The sequence below is a fragment of the Lethenteron reissneri genome, chromosome 61 (genome assembly GCF_015708825.2).
Source record: "Lethenteron reissneri isolate LAM-NWPU_2019-01 chromosome 61, ASM1570882v1, whole genome shotgun sequence".
Lineage (NCBI taxonomy): Eukaryota > Metazoa > Chordata > Hyperoartia > Petromyzontiformes > Petromyzontidae > Lethenteron > Lethenteron reissneri.
The window spans coordinates 2367495-2379740 of NC_083839.1; the positions used below are offsets into that span (position 1 = coordinate 2367495).

Genomic DNA, 12246 nt, shown 5'->3' on the forward strand with positions numbered 1-12246 from the left:
ACGACGGAGAGCGGAGGATCCTCGGGGGCCCGCACGCGCGCCCGCGCGGCGTCAATAATAAAAACAACGAAAAATAGAGCGAGTGGAAAAAAACCAAGAGAGGCGAGCGGAGAAGGAGGAGAGGGAAGGCGGCCGATGGCGAAGTCGCGGCTGCCCGGCAGGCGCTCCTCGCCGCGAGCCCTAATTGTGCAGCGGAGGCGCGTGGGTGGATGCCGCGCACTTCAAAGTAGGCGGTTGGTGATACGAAAGGGGAAAAAACGACTAAGGAGCCCCTGATTGGGATGACTCACGCAAGCCATCATCCGCCGACGCACGCGCGTGCGTGCGCGTGTGTGCGTGCGTGCGCGCTGTGCTGCTTGTGTGCGCACGGAAGCTCAAAATAACTCGTCAGCTGCTGCTGCTGCCGCCCGTGGACGCGGGAACGGCGGTGCCAGGATCCTGCGCGGAAACCGAACGGGGGAGGGGGGTCTCTCTCTCTCTCTCTCAACCCCCCCCCCACACACACACCCCCCACCCAATGCGCTCGTTATTCAGTCGACGTAAAATCTCGGCGATTGGCGCCTCGAGGCGTTGCCAAATAAGCGCCCCCCCCCCATCCCTCCACCGTCAATGTTTATAAGCGAGCGAGCGAGTAAGTCCGAGTTCAATTTATGCGACGTTGACACGAGTGGCGTTGGTTCCCGTTCGGCCAGCGCCGTTTCACACGGGGGATTACGTGGTGCTGCGTGAGCCACAGCAAGCAGCCGCACCGGTAGCTGGCAGCAGCAGCAGCAAGCAGCAGCAAGCAGTAGCAGCAGTGGCAGCAGCAAGCTGGAGCAACCAGTAGCAAGCAGCAGAAATAGCAGCAGCTGCACCAGTAGCTGCAGCAGCAGCAAGCAAGCAGCAGCAAGTAGCAGCAGCAAGCAGCAGCAGAAGTAGCAGCAGTGGCAGCAGCAAGCTGGAGCAACCAGTAGCAAGCAGCAGAAATAGCAGCAGCTGCACCAGTAGCTGCAGCAGCAGCAAGCAAGCAGCAGCAAGCAGCAGCAGAAGTAGCAACAGTGGCAGCAGCAAGCTGGAGCAACCAGTAGCAAGCAGCAGAAATAGCAGCAGCTGCACCAGTAGCTACAGCAGCAACAAACAGCAGCAAAAGCTATCTGCAGCAGTAGCAAGCAGCAGCGGCAGCAGCAGCAGCATCAAGCAGCAGCTCGCTGCAGCAGTAGCAAGCAGCTAGCTGCAGCAGTAGCAAGCAGCAGCGGCAGCAGTAGCAAGCAGCAGCAAGCAGCAGCTCGCTGCAGCAGTAGCAAGCAGCAGCGGCAGCAGTAGCAAGCAGCAGGCAGCAAGCAGCGGCAATTAGCAGCAGCGACGGCAAAAACGTCGACATTGCAAAGAGAACGGAATACAGCAGCAGGGTCCTGAGGGAGGGATATCAACAAACGAGGTGTCGTCTAACGGTATGGGTGCGGAACATTTACAAGACAGGAAATAATGTGTTGGAGAATGGTTCGTTTTTATAGGGCAACACATTTTTTTTGTATGTAGGAATCACCGATCAATGGATTCGGAGATGAAGGCCGATTGCCAGACAGTCGCGACACACGGCACCAAATCGGCGCGTGGTCACCGCCGATTTGCATTCACCCCCCCCGGCCCCCCCCCCGCACCCATTAAACGAGGGCAAAACAAACGAGGTGGGAACGAACCAGGGGAGGAAACAATACGAACGAGACGGCCAAAAAAAAAGAAAAACGAGGCTAAAAAGAAAGAAACGATCGTCCGCATCGAATTGCACGACCACCCACCCAACCCAATCGTGACAAGCCACAAGGCAACACATCGTGGCGTTGAGAGGTGAGCACGAAGCGACGCAGGGGGTGGGGGTGCAGGTAAGGGGGGTGCAGGTGGAAGGTGCGGTGGTTGGCGCTACGCTGCGCGACGAATCCGGCGACGCGGGGTTCCATTCCCGCTCACGGCCAACGTCAGTGGCGGTTATCTGAACCGGTCCTGGGCCTCCCCTAGGTCCACTCAGCCTCGAATGAGTAACTGGTGCGGGTGTGTAAACATGGACACCGGGGAGACAAAGGCGGTCGGGCGTGGTGCTGACCCACCCCCCTCGTGTGCCGTGTCGGGCCTTCAAACGGTGCTCGCGAACAGCACTTGCCCCAACAGTCTGTCACAGGCTATATGGGGGATCTTTGTCTTCTTTGGGAGTGGGGTGTCAAGTGAATCGTTACAAGCTTGCCTCCAATGCCAGCTCACAAATCATCGTCATCCCGTACCACCGCTCCGACTCTTAGGCCTGACCGGTGCTTTTTTGTTCACCAACGACAAAGGCTGCCCCCCCCCCCCCCCGACGCCACCACCCCCAAAACACCCCCACAGCTCGCGCAGTTTTGTCGCCGACTGTTGCGCAAGAAAGCGGACACGTGGGTCAAGTGGGGCAAGCCCTGCAAGTGCCTTGCTTACACCTCCCGCCGCCCAGCGCCAAGATAAGCGAAGTGCGGGGCCTGGAGCATATGATCTTATAAAGGGGCCCTAAATAAAAAAAAACACGTAAATATTAAAACACACATTTTTTACTTGCATAGTAAAGTAATTGTATGTTTTCATTTGCTATACAGCCAGATAATACGACAGATCGCTAACCTTAAACACCCAGTCGTTCATAAAAGTCCAAGGCGGTATAGTACTATAGTAATAGAGCAAGTGCAGAATCACTGAACCGGAATTAATAGCTTGAAAGCATTTAGTACTACACATGTAGTAGTAGCTACTACTAGTAGTAGTACCTGCTACTACTAGACTCTAACCGGCGACCTCTAGAATCGCAAGTTTCCGCTGCGCTGACCATCAACACTCATGACAGCCCTCCTGGCAGCGGCAGTGCCGGATTATCGTAGTAGCAAAAGTAGCTACTACTACATGTGTAGTAGCTACTACTACATGTAGTAGTAGCTACTACACATGTAATCTCACGAGGATTCCAGCGGCAGATATTTTCAAGTGCCCGTCGACGCATCCCCAAGACCGAGTTCCGCCAGTGCCCTCGCTGGAGTCGCCGGGACGCGGAGCGAGCTTTACTCTCTCCGCCAAACGGGACGAGGCGGCCGCGAGTGATCCCGGCGCGCCGACGTAGGAACGCCCGCGACCGGCAACCGCTGCCGTACACGGCGAAGACAGCACGGGCCACCGTCAGGTGCGCTTCGCGTGGCATCGCGGGAAGGTGCTCTCGAAGAAGCCCTCTTCGGGGGCATTTTTTCTCCCGTCCAACTCCACCGTCTAGGAAGAGGGGAGGAGTTAACGAGCTAGATGCGTCGCGCGCTAGAGGACAACGCATGAATAAATAATGTCAATTTCAATCCCGTGTGCACGATAAAAAAAATCAGCCGGCGGCCTTGACGTCGCAGAACAAAGAATCGAGATGAGGGTACGCCGCCGCGTACCGCGTCACTCCGCGCGTGTACCCAGAATTCCCGCGCCGCTCAGCCCCACAGCTCGAGAAAGTCGTTTGCCGTCGAGCGCTCATTAATAACGAGGGGCGGAGGGGGGGAGCGATGGTGAGCACGAATTTCGCGTGAAAACGGTGCGCGGCGCGAACGCCACCGCGGCGTGTTAAGCGACGGCCCGCCGCGTTCGTGATATCAGCGTCGGAAGTCAACGAGAGGTCGCGTCGATTTGCGTCAATTGCCGCTACCAACCGTAGGAATCTGGGCCGCTCAACTGCACGCTTCCCGTCCACACGCGGTCAGTCGCGACGCTGCTCGGAGAACACGGCGCGCCGGGAGTTGCCTTGCCAGCGAGCCCGGAGCACGGATGAATTTACAGCGGTTTATTTGTATTTATTTTGTATTCACTTTCTTTTTTATTATTATTCTTTTTCTCTCGACGTGGCTTTACCGAAAGAAGCAAATAATATTTACATCCTGTAGCCATGACCACCAACTTGTTTGCACTTGCATCAGCAACCGCTGAAGCGCTTAAACCTCGGAGCGAGGCTTCGGCGCTCAGCGGTGTGTCCGACGCGCCCTGCACGGCGATTCCACGACAGTCGCCGCCTGCCCGGCTAAAGTTGTCGCGGACGACGTTATTTTTGTTGTTGCTGTCATTGTCGTTGCAGTCGATCAATCGGTGCCACGATCCTGCGGCAAAGAATCGGAAGCAGAATCTTTCTTTCCACTAGAGGAGGAATCCGATGCGCTATGAAGCTGTTTTTTGTCTACCGATGTCCAGTTAGAGACGAGTCAGCAAGCTCCGATAACAAACAGTACAAACGACAGGAGTGCGAAATAGAGAAAAGGAAAGCAAGTCAAATTACGATTTAAAGCTTTCGTGACTGCAGGGATTCATCTTCTTGGTTCGTTCGGTAAAGTCACGTAGAAGGGAAGTAATAAAATAATAAAAATAAAACATAATAAAATGAAACCCCCCGCCCACTTCCTACGCATTTCCCTACAACGCAAGCAGCCGTCTCCACCTGAAGACGGCTGCTTGCGTTGTAGCCGAAACGTCGTGAGAATTATTTGATTTTATTATGTTTTATTTTTATTATTTTATTATTTTATTACTTCCCTTCTACGTGACTTTAGCGAAAGAACCAAGAAGAAGAAAGCAAGTCACTGAACATACAAATACATAAATAAGGTGAGACTCCCCCCCCCACCCGCCCAAACTGAGTCAATAATAACACTGGTCAACAAAAAAAAACATTTTTTTCTGGCCTGGACTTTTGCAGCTGTTTTAGACTAATTTCAGGGTGCTGATTCCAAATCTGATCTCAGATTTGCTCTATCACATCTCATTTTTTATGCTATCGGCATACCCCATTTTCATTGATTTTACCCTAAATTAACTCTTTTTGTCACTTATGATTGCAAGTTGTTGCGAGTCAGTGACTGCTTTAGTGTTAAAATATGGTGCTGTATTTTTAGGATAGTGTGTTTATAATATCATTTTATGTAGATATCCACATTTATTTAATATCTTTCTTCTGCAGTTTTGATTGAAAATGCAATATTTGATATCTCAAAAACCTGATGTGATAGACAAAAACTGATGCCAGATTTGAAATCAGCACCCCAAAATTACCTTAATATCGTTGTAATACCTTATGCCAGAAAAAGTGTGTTGACCAGTATAAGTTACTTTGAACGATAATCCCAACTTGTACCGCCGCCACCGCACAGTATCCGCTCATCGCCCTCGCAGAGCGAGAGAGACAAAGGACGACTCAGAGGAGCCAGGAGCAGAGGTCGCAAACGGGTTTTGATTCCTTACCCGTACCCGTACCCAGCCGCACCAAGGTCTCAAACGGGTACCCGTACCCGTACCCGGCTGTACCCGTACCCTACGCGTACCCGGCCGGGTACGGGTACGGTAAGGGTATCGGGTACCTGATTGCGACCTCTGGGATGAAGCCATGTTGCAGGCGCGGGTGGGTTGATTCTAGGAACTTGAATTGTGAGAAGAGACAAGACGTTGGGAAATGAGTGACTAACGGTTACTCACCAGTGACTCACGGTCTACCCGTACCCGTACCCGGCCGCACCAGGGTCGCTAACGGGTACCTGTACCCGGCCGGGTACGGGTAGCCGGGTATCGGGTAGGGTACGGGTATCGGGTACCCGGTTGTGACCTCTGGCCAGGAGTGGCGGAAACCCGTCCCGAAAAGTTCCGTTCCGTACGGGATCATCTCCGCGAAAGTCGTCGTGCCCGCTGACTTTCGGACGGGCGGACGGACGGAGCCTTTACGTTCACACCGTCAAGCTCGCTCGCTTGCAATCACACGTTGGCATAGAGCCTCCTCGTCCGTTTGCACGTGAAGTGTAAGGGTAGACCTTACACCCGTAATACAGGTGTTCTGGGCGAGTTCGCCTGATGAAGCTAGTCGTAATTACTGGCCAAACGTCGTACTCGGATTGTAAATGTTGTGAATTTACTCTTCAACACACAACCGGTGGTGCTGTACTAGTTTACTACACTATACACTACACTATACACTACACTACTATACACTACACTACTATACACTATACTACTATACACTACACTACTATACACTACACTACTATACACTACACTATACACTACACACTAGTGATGTACTAGTGACGAATTGGCAACGTTCTGTTTACGCGACAACCCCTTACCAGTTGGCTGCTTCGGGTGGTGGCGGGTTGAACGACACATTTATATATTCACGCGATCGAACCCAAAAAAACATCTATGGTGGGTCACTCTTTCAATTGAGACTCATCTCGATCAACTTCGAGCTCTCTCTCTCACCCCCGCGCTCCCGCCAAGCAAAACAAACTAAAAACTCGCAACTCGAACTCTATTGGAGAAGCGTCCGCAAAATAATAAAAACAACAACAAAAACCGCCATGAATTTCGGAGGAGGCGGAAAAGCGGCCGTCCTGACCGACTAGGCCTCGGCATGGCAGACGCACGACGGAGGAGCCTACGACGGAGGAGCCTACGGCGGAGGAGCCCACGATGAAGGAGCCTACAACGGAGGAGCCTACGACGGAGCCGGATGACGAGGAGCTCTTCCGCGAGGCACCAGGCATCGTTGAACGACTTGACGACCGCCCTCTCTCGACGGTCCTTGTCGCCGACCCGTTCGCTCTAACGCGTTATTTGATTTTCCGCCGTCAATATTGACCGCTTTGCACACCTCCGTGTTGTCCCGTGTGGAACGAGTCATGGGGAGAGGGGGGGAGGGGGCGCTGCCGCGGTTGAATGGATCGCACTTGCGGCTCAATCTCCCGGGGAGGCAGGTTTCCGAAGTTCCACCCCTGCCCTCCCCATAGACTCACACAGAGAGACCCACAGACTCAAGCAGAGACCCAAAGACACACATAGAAACAGACTCACGCAGAGACCCACAGACACAGAGATAGACCCACCCACAGACACACATAGAGACCCACACACTCCCGCAGAGACCCACAGACACAGAGATAGACCCACCCACAGACACGCACAGAGACCCACAGACACGCAGAGACCCACAGACTAATGTAGAGACCCACAGACTAACGTAGAAACCCACAGACACACACAGAGACCCACAGACACACAGAGACCCACAGAAACCCACAGACACACGCACAGAGACCTACGACAGACTGCCTCCCTCTACACAAAACATTCTCCGCTGCTTCTGCAAAGCGTCTTGGGATGCAGCCGCATTGCAGCGGCACACGTGGTGTTGTTGTTGTTGTTGTTTTTGTGCGTCCGCAAAGCAATTGCCATTTCGAGAAACATTTGCCGCACGTTGCGGTGCCTGTGAGCGTTTTGCCGGCGTTCCACACACACACACACCAGATTGAACATTTCTCCTGCACGGTATCCACGCCGTAGCCTGCTCCCTCCCACCCCACCCACCATTCTCCCCGCAACGCAGGGATGAGAAGCACCGATTCAAGCATGACACCCCGTTTAATTGGAGTGGCATGTGATAGCTGCTGCGTCTACTGCGGCTGCAAACCTGCCTCCTCCTCCTCCTCGCAGTGGTTATTAATAAAGTGCTGCCGTGGTGCGATGGAGGGGCCGGGGTTGGCACTCGTAGCGAGAACACGGGGAGGGAGAGAGATGGGAGGGGGGGGAGAGAGGTGGGAGAGGGGAGAGAGGAGGGGGAAGAGGAGAAAGGAGGGGGGGAGGAGAGAGGAGGCAGCAGCCCGAACGAGGTCCCCAGCGTGCACCGCGCTTGGCGCGAGGAAACTAAAAATACCGCCGTGCAAGGGAGAAGCGCACAGCGGCGCTCCGCTCGGCCCTCCTTCTTCGTTTAACTCCGGCTCGCGAGCGGAGGGCCCGATGATCGTGGGGGAATTAAGTGTCTGCTCGAAGACAACGCTGCCGTGGTAATTAGCCGGCTAGGCACAGCAGACAATCGAGGGGGGGGGGGGGGGGTGGAAGGGGGGGCCACGGTGTGGGAGCGGCGGGGCAAGGGGGGGGGTCGGTGGAAACAGACCAGCGTAACAGAGCGATGGAGATCAAAAGGTCAAAGTGATGTCCGGGGTCAAAAATGGCCAGCAGCATTGCGACGTGCGTGCTGGTCTCTCCTAGTTATTGTACGGCCCTGCAGAGACACTGATAGAAATTCCACATTGCCATGGCGGTGGGGGTGGGGTGGGGTGAGTCGAGTCTATCTGCAGGACTACCGCGGTTGACATTCCCAGAAAGCGGTGCTCATTTTATGTACCCCCGGAGGGAGTGATGATGATGATGATGGGCGGCTTGAGATGTGAAGGGAGAGGCAGGAGAGTGCGTGGAGGGGAGTGGAGTGAGATGGAGGGGAGAGGCAGGAGAGTGCGTGGAGGGGAGTAGAGTGAGATGGGAGGGGAGAGGCAGGAGAGTGCGTGGAGGGGAGTGGAGTGAGATGAGAGGGGAGAGGCAGGAGAGTGCGTGGAGGGGAGTAGAGTGAGATGGGAGGGGAGAGGCAGGAGAGTGCGTGGAGGGGAGTGGAGTGAGATGAGAGGGGAGAGGCAGGAGAGTGCGTGGAGGGGAGTGGAGTGAGATGGGAGGGGAGAGGCAGGAGAGTGCGTGGAGGAATAGAATGAGATGAGATGGGAGAGGCAGGAGAGTGCGTGGTGGAGTCTGGACGTGGTGACAACGTGGATGTGGGTCTCAGCGGCTAACAGCTGTGGCAAGGAAAGGGCGCGGTGCAGGAGACGCTGTGAGGACGGAGGCACGGGGCCCTGTGGAGTTGAGATGCGTGGGAAGAGACTGAGAGTTTGGGATCAGCGAGACAACTCCAAGCAGGGCCGTCCATGGGGGGCGGGGTGGGGGGGGGGGGTTTGGGTCCCCAGAAGCATCACGTCTGACCACCATGACGTGTAAGCACAGACACCCCCCCCCCCAAAGCGGGGGGCCCGGGGCAGTCGCCCCCCGATTGGCCGTCCACACCTAGGGACGGCTCCGACTCTGTTTTCCATGCGCGAGGGGGGAGGAGGAGGAGGGGAGGGGGGCACGGGCATTGATAGATGGAGGCCTCCCTCAAGGTAAGGCTGTGGTGGTTGTATTCAGCCATACTTCACCACGGCGGGAAATGCGGGCCGGTTCAAGGGGGAGGAAATGAACTCGGGTCTCCAGGGCTCGGAGGGCAGCGTGCTAACCGCGGCGCCACCGCTCCAGGTTCGATGGCGTTTGCTGTGTGTGGGACGAATCCCATCGATGTCCGGATTCGGTTACTCGCACTCGCGCCTCCACTGGATTAAGCCGAGCCAATGAACGCGACGCTCGCCAATAATCAATTATCCGACACGCGCACACACACACAGACACACGCGCACAAGACGCTAAGCACCGAACGGGGAGCGTGGCAAGGTGATTGTATATTTACAAAGAACGGCGGTCACCGCATCGAGCGGCGCTTGCAGACGCGCTTCTGCGGCCGTCTGGAACGCTCTTCCGTCCGATAGTAGGAAGCCGCTGGAGCTGTGGACTTTTAAATCATTTAGATCAAGTGATTTGTGCGTGTTAATTTGTTGCCTCCCCACCCGCACCTCCGATTAGCACGGTTGGCTACGTACGGTTCGAAAGAAGTTCAACGTACAGTAAAACCTTGGATTGCGAGTAACTTGGTCTGCGAGTGTTTTGCAAGACGAGCAAAAATTTAAAATAAATATTAATTTGATAAACGAGCGAGGTCTTGCAATACGAGCAGTACGTGTATACGCTTTGTCTGCCGAGCGTCACGTGATCACAACTGATATACGAGTGCTTTGATATACGAGTGCTTTGGATTACAAACACGTTTTCCGGAACGAATTATGCTCGCGATCCAAGGTTTTTACTGGAAATACATTTATTATCTCTAGCACGCTTGTTCACCCGCCGAGTCTCTAAACTCTTTGCCAGGAGGCTCCTGCTAAGCGTCTGTAGAGGGGGGGGGGGGGGGTTCAAGGGGCGATGATGCTGCTACCGCTGTGCGAACGTTTGAGTGATGTCACCCGTCAAAGCTGTGAATGTTTTCCCCAACCCCGGTTGGCATAGGTTTTCGCAACTAAAATCTGGATATATATAAAAGGGAAATTTGTGAATATGCGTGTCTGTTCGAAATATTTAACATACTTCCCAACATGCAACAAACTTTCAATTTGGCATGTGGGTAGCTTCCACACAATGCAAAAAGTATGAAAAAAAAATAGACTTTTGTATTTTGGGGGGGGAGGGGGGGCACAATAATGGATATATTTTGCACGGCAAGTGAACGGTGACGTCACATCTGTGATGTCACCCGCATGCGGCAGCGTCACGCGGTGTACCTGCTGACGTCACGCAGTGTGCCAGATGACGTCACGCAGTGTGCCTGCTGACGTCACGCGGTGTGCCTGCTGACGTCACGCGGTGTGCCTGCTGACGTCACGCGGTGTGCCTGCTGACGTCACGCAGTGTGCCTGCTGACGTCACGCAGTGTGCCTGATGACGTCACGCAGTGTGCCTGATGATGTCACGCAGTGTGCCTGATGACGTCACGCAGTGTGCCTGATGACGTCACGCAGTGTGCCTGATGACGTCATGCAGTGTGCCTGCTGACGTCACCCCCCCCACCCTCCACGTAGGCCGTGTATTAATCCAAGACAAGAATCCAAGTCCCGGGCGAAGCCGGGTAGTAAAGCTAGTCATCCATAAGAGCTTTTTTGGGTTATATTGCGTAACCATTAATGTGTCGTCAAACCCGCCACCACCCGACACAGCCAATTAGTAAGCTTTGTCACGTGAACAGAACGTGCCAATTCGCGAGTAGTTCTGCGCACCGGTGTGTTGGAGAGTAAACCCCAAAATTGTAGATGCTGTGGGGTCACTCTCCAACACACAACCGGTGGCGCTGCACTAGTAAGGAGTCGGCACGTTGTGTGTACGTGACAAACCTTACTAATTGGCCGCGTCGGCATGGTGGCGGGCTTTAACGACACATCTACATTTACGCGATCTTCTTGGTTCTTTCGGTAAAGTCACGTAGAAGGGAAATAATAAAATAATAAAAATAATACAATTCTCACGACGTTTCGGCCACAATGCAAGCAGCCGTCCTCAGGTGAAGAACAGGTCTGTCGGAAAGACAGCGTCTGAATTCATTTTTATTATTTTATTATTTCCCTTCTACGTGACTTTACCGAAAGAACCAAGAAGATGAATCCGTGCAGTCACGAAAGCTTTAAATCGAAATCTATTGTGGAGATTAGCATGGTTGCCTACGTACGATGCAAAAGAAGTTCAACACACACACACACCTGCGCCCGTACATACGTACAGACAGAACGTAGCAAACTGCACACAGAAGGGTGCCCCCGATTCGGGGTGTCGAACCCCGGAACTTTCTTGCGAGCGAGGGGGGGGCGCGCGAGCCCGCAACCAAACCCCTGCCTCACCGTCGACCTCCAAAGCAGCCGTGACCTCACGCGCCAACCATCCCCGTTACCGACGTCGCGCGCTCTCGACCCCCCCCCCCCCCCCCCGTCAGGTGACTTAAACCCCATCACGTCGAACGCGGAAGTGCGCGCGCTCTCTGCATTATTCATCCGCGGCCCGCGAAGGCCGTTGCCAAGCAGCGCGGGCAAGACGCAGGGCCTCATTGTGTTGCTGGTGTCCGCGCCTTCATCTCGGCAGCGTTAAGAGGTGGTGGGGTGGGGGGGTACTGTTTTAATGGTACAATTACAATATTGTTATTATTCATCATCGTCGTCATCGTCGTCGTGATCCCGTGGGTGGATAGCAACCCCTGCGCATTTCCTCATTTGTTTCCACCGTTTTCCTCTCTGTCCCGCCAGTGCCAATACGCTGGAGTCGGTGCGCGTGTCTTTTCTGGCACCAATCCCTTCATGTCGTCGTCAAGCCGTTCTCTGTTAAGTATAATATCGATAATATATGGGGGTTGCCCCGTGAGTCTGGATAACGCTGGCAACGATAACGCTTTCATCTTCTTGGTTCTTTCGGTAAAGTCACGTAGAAGGGAAGTAATAAAATAATACAAATAAAACATAATAAAATTATTCTCACGACGTCTCGGCCACAACGCAAGCAGCCGCCTTTAGGTGAAGAACAGGTCTGTCGAGGCGTCGTGAGAATTATTGTATTATGTTTTATTTTTATTATTTTATTACTTCCCTTCTACGTGACTTTACCGAAAGAACCAAGAAGATGAATCCCTGCAGTCACGAAAGAAGCTTTAAATCGAAAGATAACGCTTTCATTAAGAACACGTGCTGCTCGACGTGTCCACCGTTGTTCCCGATACACAACTCCAGACGAGATAGCCAGCAAGCG

The 12246-nt window shown here is 53.9% G+C and overlaps 1 protein-coding gene across 1 annotated transcript in view; it reads right to left on the reverse strand.

Annotated features, from left to right (window-relative positions):
• The window catches only part of LOC133358184 (cAMP-regulated phosphoprotein 21-like), a 71383-nt gene that overhangs the window by 33286 nt on the left and 25851 nt on the right, over window positions 1–12246 (reverse strand). The window lies entirely within an intron of this gene.